Source organism: Triticum aestivum, chromosome 4A (genome assembly GCF_018294505.1).
Source record: "Triticum aestivum cultivar Chinese Spring chromosome 4A, IWGSC CS RefSeq v2.1, whole genome shotgun sequence".
Lineage (NCBI taxonomy): Eukaryota > Viridiplantae > Streptophyta > Magnoliopsida > Poales > Poaceae > Triticum > Triticum aestivum.
In genome coordinates this window covers 151,052,719-151,071,829 of record NC_057803.1, presented here as the reverse complement: position 1 = coordinate 151,071,829, position 19,111 = coordinate 151,052,719, and positions in this window count along the sequence as shown.

The window sequence follows — 19,111 nt, the reverse complement described above, 5'->3', positions numbered from 1 at the left end:
CCCTCAGCCTCTTAAAATGTGCTAGTTGTTATTATATATGTTAAGTATGTAGATATGGACCATATGGTTGTCAAAACCGTGTTACGAATATCCTCCTTTTGTCGAATAGTGTAACCATTATATATATGTTACTCAAACTCTGTTACCCAAGTTCATAAATTTTCATGGAAAGTATTAGTATCGTACAGAGTTCATTGAGTTTAAGCATGTGCCCGATGTCCAAAAGGCATTTGCATATTAACTATCCATATTGCAAATTCACACACATGTTAGCATAAGGAAACATATGTGTAACATACTAATCATCGCACACGAGTACTCACAGACGCATCATGTGCGATACTCCTAGCCACCGCAAGCAACTAATTTGCATTTTTCAAAGATTTTTGTACACACATAAACGCACACGAACTAACTGTATTGACCGTCTGTGTTGTAATTTCTCATCGCAAACAGTCCATCTGAGTCGGCTGTTTGCCACGTATCACACACATCTTGTTTACACGACTTGTTTGTGTTCTTTTGGCTCATCACAAACAGTTCATCCATGTGAAATGTATGCCACATATCACACACATCTTGTTAAGTTGAATTGTTTATGTTGTGTTCCCTAATCGAAAACAGTTCGTCCGAGTGAACCATATGTCGTATATCGCACACACATTGATATGGCCGCTTGTTTTTGTTGTTCTACCTCATCGCAAACAGTTCGAATGGATTAACCATGTGTCCTGCATCGCACACACATTGATATGGCTACTCGTTTCGGTTGTTCTGCCTCATCGCAAACAGTTGGAATGGATTAACCATGTGCCCTGCATCACACACGCAACTAAAATTTGAACCGTGTTTGATGGCTCCGCCATCACAAACATTTTGCACCTTTTTGACGGGTTTTTTACACCACCGTTTGAGATTATTGCATCGCACACAGTTTCGGCAAAGGAGTCTCTGATCATAGTGTCGCGTTAGCAGTATCCTGCAGTAGTGCAAGCATCTAAGCTTGGGGATGCGCCGGAAGGGATCCCATCTTTCTTCTTCAACAACTATCGGTATGCCTTTATTTTTGTTTTGTTCACATAATATGCGTCTTTGTGTTTATTTTTCCCTTTTCTTTTATGCACCATGCTTGTTGGGGATGATGGTTCTTTGTTGATTTATAAAATTCTTCATCGCTTAACTTAAACCTTTTGAGTATAGCTTTATAGAATGCTCTTTGTGCTTTACTTAAATCTTTTGAGTATGGCTTTTATAAAATGCTCTGTATGCTTCACTTATATATTTTGAGCTTGGATATTGCTCTATCTATATTCACTGTAGAACGCTCTATGAACTTCACTTATATCTTTTAGAGTATGAATAAAATTATCATCGATTTGGAAGAGTATCATTAAAATGTCAATGCTTAGCTAAAAAGCTTTAAACAAAAATTCTTGTGTGGGGACAACCTGATATTTATCCTTGTTGTTTTTGTGTGTTCACATGATTATTCTAATGTAGTAATCATGTTTTATAGCTTTTGTTTCAATAAAGTGCCAAGTAAGACCTTTGGGATAGTGCAAATGCTTGTTGATTTGATTCTGTGCAAAAAGAGAAACTTTTGCGCTTAGTATTTAATTTTAATTTTTTTACTGGAGCATATAAAAATTCTGAAATTTTTACAAACTGTTGGGTTATAATTTTTTAGGATGTCCTAATGTTTCATAATTTTTGGAGTTATAGAAGTATGGTTCTAGTTCAGATAATTACGAGTTGTTCTGTTTTTGACATAATCTGTTTTGTTTGCATAGTTTGCTTGTTTTAGCATTTCCATACCTTATATTGAGTGATATAAATTGTGGAAATGATAGAGTATAGTAGGCATTATGTGAGAACAATTTTGGATCTTGTCTTGACTGTACCAAAGAGAATGATTTATTTATTATCATACTAACCTATCTTACGAGTTCTGTTAAGTTTTGTGTGATTGAAGTTTTCAAGTTTTGGTGAGACATCTATATGAGGAGAATAAGGAGTTGCGAGACCCTAAGATTGGGGATGCCCAAGGCACCCCAATATAATATTCAAGGAGTACTCAAGCGTCCAAGCTTGGGGATGCCCCGGAAGGCATCCCCTCTTTCGTCTTCAACATTATCGGTAACCTCACTTGGAGCTATATTTTTATTCGTCACATGATATGTGTTTTTCTTGGAACGTTGTTTTATTTTATTAGGATCTGCTTGTTGTTATTTAGAATAATGTTTTGTATCTTTTATTTCAATAAAAGTGGCAAGTATAGCCTTTACCATGCTCAATTTGCAAGACTATATGTTGCTGTTTGAAAACAGAAAGTTTTATATTATTGTATGAATTCTTCAAAAAAGTTAGAACGCTATAAAATCTTGAGAATTTACGTTTGAATGCAAATGCACAATCGATTAGGATCATGGATCACTCTTTCATGTCACATACATCTTGGTGGAGCGCACAAAATGATATGAGTGAAATAACATGCATGCATCACCAAAGACATAAGTGAATGATCATACACACATAATTGTAGGTATAAGCATTAAGCACACATTAAGAAAAGTTTGATCAACCTTACAACCAAACCCTAGTACCTCACAAGCATCAAACAACCAAGTAGCACGGATCAAACGAACAAGGTAGCAAAAACTTAATAAAACCAAAGAGCAAAAGCGAGACTCTCTCTCTCAAAGCCTAATGTTATATACAATTTCTCCCCCTTTGGCAACAAGTACCAAAAATCTTGAAAAGGTATAGAGCTATGCGTCTCTCTAGGCACGATCCTCTGGAGATCCTAAAGGGGTCTTCTGGCCTGTGGCTCCGGTGTGCGTAGATGGCATGGAGAGAAGTGCATCTACAAATGCCTCTGAAGATGTCTGCTGGACTGGGGGAGTAGACACTGGAGGTGGCACTGGAGTAGTAGCGGCAGGTACAGAGTGAGTAGGCCTCGTGTCTACAACTGGCACAACTGAAGATCTGGGAGCCCTGGGTACAGCCTGGAGCCTCTGAGTGGTAGGTCACTCATCTCCACTATCCTCGGCAGCAATCCTGCTTGCCTCAACATCTGCCTGTAGCTTTTCCACAACTGTTTGTACCTCGATGATCTTCACATCAAGATCATGAATCTTTGTCTTGACAACCCGCTCTACACTCTCCTGGTTCTTGGAGATGTTGTCCAGACTCCTCTTAATCCTCAGGGTGGCCTCTAGCAGATATGTCATCTGATCATTCTTTGACTTGAGGTTTGCAATGGATGCATTGGGAGTTGCGGCTTACCGAGCTGCTTTAGCTGCTGCTGCCTGGGCCTCCCCTTGAACCTCAACAGATGTGGGGTGTGAGGGATACATCACCACCACATTATCCTCGAACTCTAGCTAAAGAGGGAGGTGCTCATGATCTAGTAGATATGTGTCTATACCAACTTTGGAGTTGATAAGCATCTGAATGTGTGAGGCATATCCACAAGACCTCTTCTGGTCAGCAGTTGTCCTCTTGACCGTCTCTACAATCAAACTCATAACATTTAACTTCTTAGGTGGGGAGTCAAACAAGTGAAGCGAATTGTTGGAGTGGCCATGTATCATCTTGTCATCTCCAGACTTGGGCAAAAGGGTATGCCTCAAGATAGTGTTGGTTGTGGCCAACCCTGCTAGCAAATGCTTGACTGACCCAAGCTTGTGTGTACCAAGATCTTTCTTGGGAATTTCCTTGTACATATTTTCATTGAGTTGTGGTCCATCCTGGGCTTCCCATAAATATCAACATCATCTTCATCTTCCTTAGGGGCATTAATAAGAGCAGCCCATTCAGAGATTGATGACTGGTACTTGGAACCCTTAGTCATCCATGCAATCCTCCCATCTAGATAGAAGTGTGTTGTGGAGTAGAATTGCATGATCAACTCATCATTCCACTTAGTGAGCTTCTGGCCAACAAATTTGTTAACACCTGCAAGCGTAAAACTCTCATGAACGCGAGGGAAATAATCTTCATTGGCATCAATGTATTTCTAGTCCACCCACTTCATGTCACTGACAATGGGCTTGTTGTCAAGCAAAACTATCTCATAGAAATCTTGTTGTTCTCTGGTGTGGAAACAGTAGTCATAAGCAGTCCTTCTCCTGACTGAATAGGGATCCAGTTTCCTCCACTCTCGTAGACCCTTGTCCTTCCCGGGCACCATGTTTTCTGCAACAGGGTGTGCATTGTCTATTGGGAAACGTAGCATGCAATTTCAAAAAAATATACGCTCACGCAAGATCTATCTACGCTCATACTCAGAGTGACAAATCCTAATCTCGATCTATGCCAACCCAACAAACACCTTCGGAGATACCTGTAGAGCATCTTTATAATAACCAAGTTACGTTGTCACGTTTGATAGCACACAAGGTATTCCTATAGTATCCGGAAGTTGCATAATCTCATAGTCGAAGGTATATGTATTTGACATGAAGAAAGCAATAGCAATAAAACTGAACGATCAATATGCTAAGCTAACGGATGGGTCATGTCCATCACATCATTCTCCTAATGATGTGATCCTGTTATCAAATGACAACTCATGTGTCATGTCCATGGTTAGGAAACATTAGCCATCTTTGATCAACGAGCTAGTCAAGTAGAGGCTCACTAGGGACACAATGTTTGTCTATGTATTCACACATGTATTAAGGTTTCCGATCAATACAATTCTAGCATGAATAATAAACATTTATCATGAATAAGGAAATACAAATAACAACTTTATTATTGCCTCTAGGGCATATTTCCTTCAGTCTCCCACTTGCACTAGAGTCAATAATCTAGATTACATTGTAATGATTATAACACCCATGGAGTCTTGGTGTTGATCATGTTTTGCTCATGGAAGAGGCTTAGTCAACAGGTCTGCTACACTCAGATCCGTATGTATTTTGCAAATCTCTATGTCTCCCTCCTTGACTTGATCACGGATGGAGTTGAAGCGTCTCTTGATGTGTTTGGTTATTTTGTGAAATCTAGATTCCTTCACTAAGGCAATTGCTCCAATATTGTCACAAAAGATTTTCATTGGACCGATGCACTAGGTATTACACCTAGGTCGGATATGAACTCCTTCATTTGCTGCTTCCGAAGCAGCTATGTACTTCGATTCACACATAGATCCTGCCACGACGCTCTGCTTGGAACTGCACCAACTGACAGCTCCACCATTCAATATAAATACGTATTCGGTTTGTGACTTAGATTCATCCGGATCAGTGTCAAAACTAGCATCGATGTAACCATTTACGATGAGCTCTTTGTCACCTCCATAAACGAGAAACATATCTTTAGTCCTTTCAGGTACTTCAGGATGTTCTTGACCGTTGTCCAGTGATCCACTCCTAGATTAGTTTGGTACCTCTTTGCCAGACTTATAGCAAGGCACACATTAGGTTTGGTACACAGCATAGCATACATGATAGAACCTATGTCTGAGGCATAGGGAATGACTTCATTTTCTCTCTATCTTCTGAAGTGGTCGGGCATTGAGTCTGACTCAACTTCACAGCTTGTAACATAGGCAAGAACCCTTTCTTTGACCGATCCATTTTGAACTTCTTCAAAACTTTATCAAGGTATGTGCTTTGTGAAAGTCCTATTAAGTGTCTTGATCTATCTCTATAGATCTTGATGCCCAATATATAAGCAGCTTCACCGAGGTCTTTCATTGAAAAACTTTTATTCAAGTATCCTTTTATGCTATCCAGAAATTCTATGTCATTTCCAATCAACAATATGTCATCCACATATCATATTAGAAATGCTACAGATCTCCCACTCACTTTCTTGTAAATACAAGCTTCTCCGAAAGTCTGTATAAAACCATATGATTTGATCACCTCATAAAAGCATATATTCCAACTCCAAGATGCTTGCACCAGTCCATGGATGGATCGCTGGAGCTTGCACACTTTGTTAGCACCTTTAGGATCGACAAAACCTTCTGGTTGCATCATATACAACTCTTCTTTAAGAAATCCATTAAGGAATGCAGTTTTGATGTCCATTTGCCAGATTTCATAATCATAAAATGTGGCAATTGCTAACATGATTCGGACAGACTTAAGCATCGCTACGGGTGAGAAGGTCTCATCGTAGTCAACTCCTTGAACTTGTTGAAAACCTTTCGCGACAAGTCGAGCTTTGTAGACAGTAACATTACCATTAGCGTCAGTCTTCTTCTTAAAGATCCATTTATTTTCTATGGCACGCCGATCATCGGGCAAGTCAACCAAAGTCCATACTTTGTTCTCATACATGGATCTATCTCAAATTTCATGGCCTCAAGCCATTTATCAGAATCAGGGCTCATCATAGCTTCTTCATAGTTTGTAGGTTCGTCATGGTCTAGTAACGGAACTTCTAGAATAGGATTACTATACCACTCTGGTGCGGAACATGCTCTGTTCGACCTACGAGGTCCTGTAGTAACTTGATTTGAAGTTTCATGATCATCATCATTAGCTTCCTCTCTAGTTGGTGTAGGCATCACGGGAACGGTTTTCTCTAATGAGCTACTTTCCAATTAGAGAGAAGGTACAATTACCTCATCAAGTTCTACTTTCCTCCCACTTACTTCTTTCTAGAGAAACTCCTTCTCTAGAAAGTTTCCATTCTTGGCAACAAATGTTTTGCCTTCAAATTTGTGGTAGAAGGTGTACCCAATTGTTTCCTTAGGGTATCCTATGAAGATGCAATTCTCCGATTTGGGTTCGAGCTTATCAGGCTGAAGCCTTTTGACATAAGTGTTGCAACCCCAAACTTTAAGAAACAACAGCTTATGTTTCTTGCCAAACCACAATTCATACGGTGTCGTCTCAACGGATTTACATGGTGCCCTATTTAACGTGAATGCAACTGTCTCTAATGCATAACCCCAAAACGATAGTGGTAAATTGGTAAGAGACATCATAGATCACACCATATCTAATAAAGTACGGTTACGACGTTCGAACACACCATTACGCTGTGGTGTTCCAGGTGGTGTGAGTTGTGAAACTATTCCACATTCTTTTAAATGAAGGCCAAACTCGTAACTCAAATATTCGCCTCCGCGATCAAATCGTAGAAACTTTTTTTCTTGTTACGATGATTCTCCACTTCACTCTGAAATTCTTTGAACTTTTCAAATGTTTTAGACTTATGTTTCATTAAGTATATATACCCATATATACTCAAATCATCTATGAAGGTGAGAAAATAACGATACCCGCCGCGTGCTTCAACACTCATCGAACCGCATACATCGGTATGTATTATTTCCAATAAGTCATTAGCTCGCTCATTGTTCCGGAGAATGGAGTTTTAGTCATCTTGCCCATGAGGCATGGTTCGCAAGTATCAAATGATTCATAATCAAGTGATTCCAAAAGTCCATCCGCATGGAGTTTCTTCACGCGCTTTACACCAATATGACCTAAATTGCAGTGCCACAAGTATGTTGCACTATCATTATCAACTTTGTATCTTTTGGCATCAATATTATGAATATGTGTATTACTATGATCGAGATTCAATAAACCATTAACATTGGGTGTATGACCATAGAAGGTTTTATTCATGTAAATAGAACAACAATTATTCTCCGACTTAAATGAATAATCGTATTGCAATAAACACGATCCAATCATATTCATGCTCAACTCAAACACCAAATAACATTTATTTAGGTTCAACACTAATCACTAAGGTAGAGGGAGTGTGCGATGGTGATCGTATCAACCTTAGAATCACTTCCAACACACACACATCGTCACCTCACCCTTAACTAGTCTTTGTTCATTTTGCAACTCCTGTTTCGAGTTACTAAACTTAGCAACTGAACCGCTATAAAATACCCAGGGGCTACTACGAATACTAGTAAAGTACACATCAATAACATGTATATCAAATATACCTTTGTTCACTTTGCCATCCTTCTTATCCACCAAGTATTTGGGGTAGTTCCTCTTTCAGTGACCATTTCCTTTGCAGTAGAAGCACTCGGTTTCAGGCTTGGGTCTAGCTTTGAGCTTCTTCATGGGAGCGGAAACTTGCTTGCTATTCTTCTTGAAGTTCCCTTTTCTGTCCCTTGCCCTTTTCTTAAAACTAGTGGTCTTGTTAACCATCAACACTTGATGCTCTTTCTTGATTTCTACCTTCGCCGATTTCAGCATTGCGAAGAGCTCGGGAATTTTTTTCGTCATCCCTTGCATATCATAGTTCATCACGAAGTTCTAGTAGCTTGGTGATAGTGACTAAAGAACTCTGTCATTCACTATCTTATCTGGAGGATTAACTCCCACTTGATTCAAGTGATTGTCGCACCCAGACATTCTGAGCACATGCTCACTGGCTGAGCTATTCTTCTCCATCTTGTAGGCAAAGTACCTGTCAGAGGTCTCATACCTCTCGACACGGGCATGAGTCTGAAATACCAATTTAAACTCTTGGAATATCTCATATGCTCCATGGCGTTCAAAATGCTTTTGAAGTCCCGGTTCTTAAGCCGTAAAGCATGGTGCACTAAACTATTAAGTAGTTATCATACCGAGCTTGCCAAACGTTCATAATGTTTGCATCTGCTCCTGGAATAGGTCTGTCACCTAGCGGTGTATCAAGGACATAATTCTTTTGTGTAGCAATGAGGATAATCCTCAGATCACGGACCGAGTCCGCATTATTGCTCAATGTAGTTTTCTCTAGGAACATATCAAAAATAGGGGAGCTACATCGCGAGCTATTAATCTACAACATATATATATATATATATATGCAAATACTATCAGGGCTAAGTTCATGATAAATTAAGTTCAATTAATCAAATTACTTAAGAAATCCCACTTAGATAGACATCCCTCAAGTCATCTAAATGATACATGATCAAAATCAACTAAACCATGTCCGATCATCACATGAGATGGAGTAGTCATCATGGTGAACATCTCTATGTTGATCATACCTACTATATGATTCATGTTCGACCTTTCGGTCTCCAGTGTTCCGAGGCCATGTCTGTACATGCCAGGCTCGTCAAGTTTAACCTGAGTATTCCGCATGTGCAAAACTGTCTTGCACCCATTGTATGTGAATGTAGAGTCTATCACACCCGATCATCACATGGTGTCTCAACACGACGAACTGTCGCAACGGTGCATACTCAGGGAGAACACTTATAACTTGAAATTTAGTTAAGGGATCATCTTATAATGCTACTGCCATACTAAGCAAAATAATATGCATAAAAGATAAACATCACATGCAATCAAAATATGTGACATGATATGGCTATCATCATATTGTGCTTTTGATCTCTATCTCCAAAGCATCGTCGTGATCTCCATCGTCACCGGCTCGACACCTTGATCTCCATCGTAGTGTCGTGGTGGTCTCGCCAACTATTGCTTTTACAACTATCGCTAATGCATAGTGATAATGTAAAGAAATTACATGGCGTTTGCATTTCATACAATAAAGAGACAACCATAAGGCTCCTGTCGGTTGTCAGATATCTTAAAAAACATGATCATCTCATCATCATGTCTTGACCATATCACATCACAACATGCCCTACAAAAACAAGTTAGACATCCTCTACTTTGTTGTTACAAGTTTTACGTGGCTGCTACGGGCTTCTAGCAAGGACCATTCTTACCTACACATCAAAACCACAATGGTTATTTATCAAGTTTGATGTTTTAACCTTCAACAAGGACCAGCCGCAGTCAAATTCGATTCAACTAAACTAGGAGAAACAGACACCCGCCAGACACCTTTATGCAAAACTAGTTGCATGTCTGTCGGTGGAACCGGTCTCATGAATGTGGTCATGTAAGGTTGGTCCGGGCCACTTCATCCAACAATACCGCCGAATCAAAATAAGACATTGGTGGTAAGCAGTATAACGATCACCGCCCACAACTCTTTGTGTTCTATTCGTGCATATCATCTACGCATAGACATGGCTCAGATGCAACTGTTGGGAAACGTAGCATGCAATTTAAAAAAGTTCCTACGCTCAAACAAAATTTATCTAGGAGATGCATAGCAACGAGAAGGGGAGAGTGTGTCCACATACCCTCGTAGACCGAAAGCGGAAGCGTTTGACAACGCGGTTGATGTAGTCGAACTTCTTTTAGCTCTGACCGATCAAGCACCGAACGTACGACACCTTCGAGTTCTGTACATGCTCAGCGCGATGACGTCTCTTTGCCTTCTTGATCCAGCAAGGTGTCTAGGAAGTAGATGAGTTTCGTCAGCACGATGGTGTGGTGACGTTGATGGTAAAGTGATTCTCGCAGGGCTTCGCCTAAGCACCGCAAAACTATGACCGGGGGTGTAAACTGTGGAGGGGGCGCCGCACACGGCTAACGATTGTTGTTCTGTGTTCTAGGCGCCCCCTCCCCACGTATATATAGGTGGGAGGGGAGGAGAGGCAGCCGTGGGGCGCCCCAAGTAGGAGGAATCCTACTTGGGGTCCTCCCCAATTCGGCCTCCCCCCTTTCCTTATTTCCGGAGGGGGGAAAAGGGAAGAGGGAAGGGAGGAAGGAAAGGGGGGCCGAACCCCCTCTTCCTTCTCCAATTTGGCCTCCTGCCTAAGGGGGGCGCCACCCCTTGTGGGCTGGTGTGCTCCCCTCTTATGGCCCATATGGCCCATATCTTTACCCCGGGGGTTCCGATAACCCTCCCGGTACCCTGATAAATACCCGATACTATCCGGAACACTTCCGGTGTCCGAATACTATCATCCTATATATCAATATTTACCTCTAGACCATTCCGAGACTCCTCGTCATGTCTGTGATCTCATCCAAGACTCCGAACAACATTCGGTCACCAAATCACATAACTCATATAATGCTAAATTGTCATCGAACGTTAAGCGTGCGGACCATACGGGTTCGAGAACTATGTAGACATGCCCGAGACACCTCTCTGGTCAATAACCAATAGTGGAACCTGGATGCTCATATTGGCTCCTACATATTCTACGAAGATCTTTATTGGTCGAACTGCTATGACAACATACGTTATTCCCTTTGTCATCGGTATGTTACTTGCCCGAGATTCGATCGTCGGTATCCACATACCTAATTCAATCTCGTTACCGTCAAGTCTCTTGACTCGCTCCGTAATACATCATCCTGCAAATAACTCATTAGTAACTTTGCTTCCAAGGCTTCTTATGATATGCATTACTGAGAGGGCCCAAAGATACCTCTCCGATACTCAAAGTGACAAATCCTAATCTTGATCTATGCCAACCCAACAAACACCTTCGGAGATACCTGTAGAGCATCTTTATAATCACCCGGTGATGTTGTGAAGTTTGAAAGCACACAAGGCATTCTTCCAGTATCCAGAAGTTGCATAATCTCATAGTTGAAGGAATATGCTTTTGACATGAAGAAAGCAATAGTAATAAAACTGAACGATCGATATGTTAAGCTAACAGATGGGTCATGTCCATCACATCATTCTCCTAATGATGTGATCCTATTATCAAATGACAAATCCTGTCCATGGTTAGGAAACCTTAACCATCTTTGATCAACGAGCTAGTCAAGTAGAGGCTCACCAGGGACACAGTGTTTGTCTATGTATTCACACATCTATTAAGGTTTCCAAACAATACAAGTCTAGCATGAATACTACACATTTATCATGAATAAGGAAATATAAATAACAACTTTATTATTGCCTCTATGGCATATTTCCTTCATTGTCATGGTTTGGGATATTGGGCTTGAGCTTCCTGAGCACTGCTACTTCTTGAGCTTGCGTTGGTTTTTCCCTTGAAGAGGAAAGGGTGTTGCAGCAAAGTAGAGTAAGTATTTTCCTCAGTTTTGAGAACCAAGGTATCTATCCAGTAGGAGACAACACACAAGTCACTGAATACCTGCACAAAGAAACACCAACTTGCACCCAAAGCGATAAAGGGGTTGTCAATCCCTTCACGGTTATTTGCAAAGTGAGATCTGATAGAGATGGATAAACGGTAAAGTAATATTTTTGGTTTATGGAACAGAAAGTAAAAGATTGCAAAGGAAGTAATTAGGAAACTAAAATAGTAGATTGGAAAATTATATGACGGAAAGTAGAAGATTATATGATGGAAAATAGACCTGGGGCCATAAGTTTCACTAGAGGCTTCTCACAAGATAGAAAATATTACAGTGGGTGAACAAATTACTACCGAGCAATTGATAGAAAAGTGCAAAGTTATGACGATATCTAAGGCAATGATCATGAATATAGGCATCGCATCCATATCAAGTAGACCAACTCCTGCCTGCAACTACTACTATTACTCCACACATCGACCGACTCCTGCCTGCATCTAGAGTATTAAGTTCATGAAGAACAGAGTAACACATTAAGTAAGATGACATGATGTAGCGGGATAAACTCAAGCAATATGATGAAAACCCCATCTTGTTATCCTCGATGGCAACAATACAATACATCCCTTGCTGCCCCTACTGTCACTGGGAAAGGACACCGCAAGATTGAACTCAAAGCTAAGCACTTCTCCCATTGCAAGAAAAACCAATCTAGTTGGCCAAACCAAATCGATAGTTCGAAGAGACTTGCAAAGATATCAAATCATGCATATAAGAATTTAGAGGAGATTCAAATAATATTCATAGATAAGCTGATCATAGATCCACAATTCATCGGATCTCGGCAAACACACCGCAAAAAGGTATTACATCGAATAGATCTCCAAGAACATAAATGAGAACATGGTATTGAGAATCAAAGAGAGAGAAGAAGCCATCTAGCTACTAGCTATGGACCCGTAGGTCTGTGGTAAACTACTCACGCTTCATCGGAGAGGTAATGGTGTTGATGTAGAAGCCCTCCGTGATCGAATCCCCTTCCGGCAGGACGCTGGAAAAGGCCGCTAGATGGGATCTCACGGGTACAGAAGGTTGCAGCGGTGGAGAAGTGTTTTCGTGGCTCTCTTGGTTAGTTTGGGAATATTTGAGAATATATAGGTAGAAGAAATAGGTCGGTGGAGTCACGAGGGGCCCACAAGGGTGGGGCGTGCCCTACCCCCCTGGGCGCGCCCTCCGTCCTTGTGGCCACCTCGTGGCTTTCCTGACGTGTACTCAAAGTCCTCTGGATGTCTTCTGGTCCAAGAAAAATCATCGCGAAAGTTTCATTCTGTTCGGAATCCGTTTGATATTCCTTTTCTGCGAAACTCTAAAACAAGGAAAGAACATGAACCGACACTGGGATCTAGGTTAATAGGTTAGTCCCAAAAATAATATAAAATAGCATAATAATGCATATAAAACATCCAAAACAGATAATCTAATAGCATGGAACAATCAAAAATTATAGATATGTTGGAGACGTATCAAGCATCCCCAAGCTTAATTCATGCCCGTCCTCGAGTAGGTAAATGATAAGAACAGAATTTTTGATGTGGAATGCTACCTAACATATTTATCCACGTAATTTCCTCAATTGTGGCACGAATGTTCAGATCCATATGATTCAAAACAAAATTTTAATATTGACATAAAATAAGTAATACTTCAAGCATACTAACAAGATAATAATGTCTTCTCAAAATAACATGGCCAAAGAAAGCTTATCCCTACAAAATCGTATAGTCTGGCTATGCTCCATATTCATCACACAAAATATTCAAATCGTGCACAACCCCGATGACAAGCCAAGCAATTGTTTCATACTTTTGATGTTCTCAAACCTTTTCAACTTTCACGTAATAGATGAGCGTGAGCCATCGACATAGCACTATAGGTGGAGTAGAAGGTGGTTGTGGAGAAGACAAAAAGAGGGAGATAGTCTCACATCAACTAGGCATATTAACGGGCTATGGAGATGCCCATCAATAGATATCAATGCGAGTGAGTAGGGATTGCCATGCAATGGATGCACTAGAGCTATAAGTTTATGAAAGCTAAAAAAGAAACTAAGTGGGTGTGCATCCAACTTGCTTGCTCATGAAGACCTAGGGCAATTTAAGGAAGCCCATCATTGGAATATACAAGCCAAGTTCTATAATGAAAAGTCCCACTAGTATATGAAAGTGACAACATAGGAGACTCTCTATCATGAAGATCATGGTGCTACTTTGAAGCACAAGTATGGAAAGGGATATTAACATTGCCCCTTCTCTCTTTTCTCTCATTTTTTCTTTCTCATTTTTTTCTTTCTTCTATCTTTTTTTTCTTTCTTTTTTTTCTTTCTCTCTTTTGCTTTTATTTCCTCACATGGGACAATGTTCTAAAAAGGAAGATCATCATACTTCTATTTACTTACAACTCAAAAATTACGACTCGATACTAGAATAAGATATGACTCTATATGAATGCCTCCGGTGGTGTACCGGGATGTGCAATGAATCAAGAGCAACATGTATAAAAAATGATGAACGGCGGCTTTGCCACAAATACGATGTCAACTACATGATCACGCAAAGCAATATGACAATGATGATGCATGTCATAAATAACAGACAGTGGAAAGTTGCATGGCAATATATCTTGGAATGGCTATGGAAATGCCATAATAGGTAGGTATGGTGGCTGTTTTGAGGAAGGTATATGGTGGGTTTATGGTACCGGCGAAAGTTGCACGGCACTAGAGAGGCTAGCAATAGTGGAAGGGTGAGAGTGCGTATAATCCATGGACTCAACATTAGTCATAAAGAACTCACATACTTATTGCAAAAATCTATTCGTGATCGAAAAAAGTACTACGCGCATGCTCCTAGGGGGATAGATTGATAGGAAAAGACCATCGCTCGTCCTTGACCGCCACTCATAATGAAGACAATCAAAAACTATCTCATGCTCCAACTTCGTTACATAACGGTTCACCATACGTGCATGCTACGGGACTCACAAACCTTAACACAAGTCTTTATCAAATTCACAACTACTCACTAGCATGACTCTAATATCACCATCTTCATATCTCAAAACAATCATAAGGAATCAAACTTCTCATAGTATTCAATGCACTTTATATGAAAGTTTTTATTATATCCCTCCTGGATGCCTATCATATTAGGACTAAATTTATAACCAAAGAAAATTAACATGCTGTTTAGAGACTCTCAAAATAATATAAGTGAAGCACGAGAGTTTATAAATTTCTATAAAATAAAACCACCGCCATGCTCTAAAAAGATATAAGTGAAGCACTAGACCAAAATTGCCTAGCTCAAAAGATATAAGTGAAGCTCATAGAGTATTCTAATAAATCACGATTCATGTGTGTCTCTCTCAAAAGGTGTGTACAGCAAGGATGATTGTGGAAAACTAAAAAGCAAAGACTCAAATCATACAAGACGCTCCAAGCAAAACACATATCATGTGGTGAATAAAAATATAGCCTCAAGTAAAGTTACCGATAGATGAAGACGAAAGAGGGGATGCCTTCCGGGGCATCCCCAACCTTAGGCTCTTGGTTGTCCTTGAATATTACATTGGGGTTCCTTGGGCATCCCCAAGATTAGGCTCTTGCCACTCCTTATTCCATAGTCCATCAAATCCTTACCCAAAACTTGAAAACTTCACAACACAAAACTCAACAGAAAATCGCATAAGCTCCGTTAGTATAAGAAAATAATCACCACTTTTGGTACTGTTGTGAATTCATTCTTTATTTATATAGGTGTAATATCTACTGTATTCCAACTTTTCCATGGTTCATACCCCCGATACGAGCCATAGATTCATCAAAATAAGCAAACAACACATAAAAAATAGAATCTGTCAAAAACAGAATAGTCTGTAGCAATCTGGATATTTCAAATACTTATGTAACTCCAAAAATTCTGAAAAATTAGGATGACCTAAGCAATTTGTTAATTAATCTTCTGCAAAAGAATCAGTATTTTTTCATGCTTCTAATAAAAATGAGAATTGTTTTCTTAAGCACAAAAGTTTCTGTTTTTCAGCAAGATCAAATCAACTATCACCGTAAGCTATCCCAAAGGTCTTACTTGGCACAAACACTAATTAAAACACAAAAGATAGATGAATTATTTATTGCAAAACAGAACCTAAAAAGCAAAAACAAAAAGAAAATTGGGTTGCCTCCCAAAAAGTGATATTGTTTAACGCCCCTGGCTAGGCATAAAACACGAATAGATCTAAGTATTCTCTTCTTCGGTATGCAATTCTTTTCTCATCAAATCCTCCAAACCCCGTCTTAGCAATTATGTCCTTTCCTTTATTTCCCTCCTAGTAGATGAACTCAAATCGTGAAACTGACTTTGATTGGTAATTTTAATATTCATAAACCCATAGTCGGGATCATCACACTGTATATCATCATATAAATACGTAGCTCGTTTCTGACGGGTTCCTTCATCATTTTATTCAACCAATACCTATTAAATCCTACATAAATTCCCCTAGTAATCCAATCAAACTCCTCAAAAGCCTCAAGATACAAATATTGGGAGATTTCTGAATGGGGAACTCTCCTCCTAAGATTTTCACTATAAGACTGATAATCCCTAGATTCCAAACTACACATGGTTTCTTTATCATGGAGGATATCTATAATTGGAGGGTGTTCAACATCCTTTTTATAGAAAGCAAAAATATCCCTAGCTTCTTGTATTATAAAATCAAATTCACGCATAAGGATAATAGTGGCAATCTTTTTAGCTATTGGATGATTAATATTGGGAAGTTCATAAAACACCTTTTGCAAAGCAGGATGGAGACGCACGAACTTTCTTTCTAATTTCTCAACAACCATAACAATAGCATCTGCATAGCAATTTGTCTCAAGAAGGATAGATCTTTTATTAATAGGCATGGATCCCGTACAATCAAAGAATTCTTGGATGACACTTTTTCCAATAATATTACCCGTCCCCCACACAATTTTTTTTGGTTTTGTAATTAGGAGGTTTTTCAGTTTCATGATCCAAAGAGCAAGAATCAATATTGTCGGATTTTGGGTTCCGGCAGACCCTTGAGGTTCGAACACTGGGGTGCGCGCGGAGATTTCGCCTCCTACCTTCCTGCACCCCTCCGCCACGCTAGGATCAAAGCTATGGAAAGAACAACACAAGGGACACAGGGTTTATACTGGTTCGGGCCACCGTTGTGGTGTAATACCCTACTCCAGTGTGTGGTGTGGTGGATTGCCTCTCGGGCGGATGATGATGAACAGTACAAGGAAGAACAGCCTCGCGAGGGTCTGTTCTTGGCTGGGGTGATGAACTGCTGGGAGGAGTTCAGCCACCTTTCTCTATCTCACTCTCTCTCTCTCTCTCTGCTTACCACCTCTCTACTTGTCGAGCCCTTGGAGGTGACTGAGCCGAACCCCTGGAGGAGACTGAGCCGAACCCCTGGAGGAGACTGAGCCGAACCCCTGGAGGAGACTGAGCTGAACCCCTTGCTATGTGGGTGGCCGATCCTATTTATAGTGGCCCTGGTCCTCTCCCCAAATATTGAGCGGGAAGGGAGCCAACAATGGCGGGCTATTTTGAAGGGGGACAACAAGTATCAACTATCCTGACAAAAGTAGTATTCGCCTGCGCAAAGCTCTGGTGATGACGCCGTCTTGGGCTCCACGGTGACCTCCATCTTGTAGTCCTCCTGGTCTTGGTCTCGTTGCACTCAAATGGTAACCTTTGCCTGACGCCTCGGTACTCTGCGGCTGCGCTTGCCCCCTTTGCACCAAAGAGGAAAGGAGGACGCTGCGCGGGCTGGCACCTGCCTGGCGCCCTGAGTCATCATGGCTTGCGTCACGGGCACCTCGTGAGGTACCCTGCCGTGATCTCTCCGCCTCCTCGTGAGCCAGCCCGACGAGGTCGTGCCTGAGGAAGCTCCGTGTCGTCTGCCCCGCGAGGCTTGGCCCCTCGCGAGGGTCTTGAGTTTGTGTTGGTGAAGATGGGCCTTGTTGGGCCCCCCTTTGAGCCATGCCGCAGGCCGCAGGAAGGCAAGTCTGGGGACCCCCATTCCCAGAACGCCGATAGTAGCCCTCGGGCCCAAGGCGCCCCCGGACTTGGCCGTGCAGGGAGGCGGAAGGGCAAGAGCGAAGTGCCGCGGGCCCTAACAGCCTGCGGCCTTAGGCGCCGCGTGGCATTTGATTGGACGTGGGCGGCACTATTCCCCCACGCCCTCCTTATCTTGCGCCTTGCTAGGCGGACCCGTAGTCGTACACAGCCGTTCCCCTTTTATCGCTCGAGCGCTTCCTGTCCTTCCTTCGCTCGAACCCTGGTTTTTGTTTTCAATTCAATCTCGAATCCTCCCCCCCTTTCTTATCGCCATGGCCCCGACAAAGAAGGGAAGAGGGAAGAATCTCGTGTCTCCGCCTCGCCCGCCGCCGTTGGCGGCCTCCGCTAAGGGTTTGGGTAAGGTCAGCTTGGCTCTGGCCACCATCTTCAATGAATGCGGGAGAACGACGGCCTGGCCCGCGTCCCACTTCTCCATCGGCAGGATAGTTACCGAGGTCCCATATTTCGCCGACGCCCTGTGGGCAGGTCTGGTTCCTCCCTTTTCTGATTTCTTCAATGTCGTGCTCTCCCACTATCAGATCCACATGTTGCATCTGAGTCCTGAATCCATCACTCTCCTTTCGGTCTTCGCCTTCGTCTGCGAAGCCATGGTGGGCATCCCTCCTTCGGTTGCCTTGCTGCGCCACTTCTTCTCGCTGCATCTTGTCGACCCTACCCAATGCTGGGCGTGCGTAAGCTTCGTTGCCGTGCCAGAGACTGCCGCCTCTGGGATTGACTTCAAGCTCCCCCTGCCCGCAGTTGGGTTCCACGAGCGGTGGCTATATGTGGACGCAGGGGTGCCCAGCCCCCTGCTAACGGAGCCGACCTCGCCTGCTGTCCCCAATTCGGGCTGGGGCCAGGTGGCGCTTGAGAGCCCCCGGCTCATCTTCGTCTGGCGCCGCTTCGCGCTCTTAAGGTCGCTTGGCGTGACAGCGCCCAAGGTGGTGAAAGAGTTCTTGCTATGCCACGTTGCTCCTCTTCAATGCCACTCTTGCCGGATGTGGGCCGTTCGTGGGCGCGAGGATAGTATGAGGCTCCAGGAAGAGGACCTGGCTCCTGAGGTGCTGAAGACGGTGCTCTCGACCCTGGCTG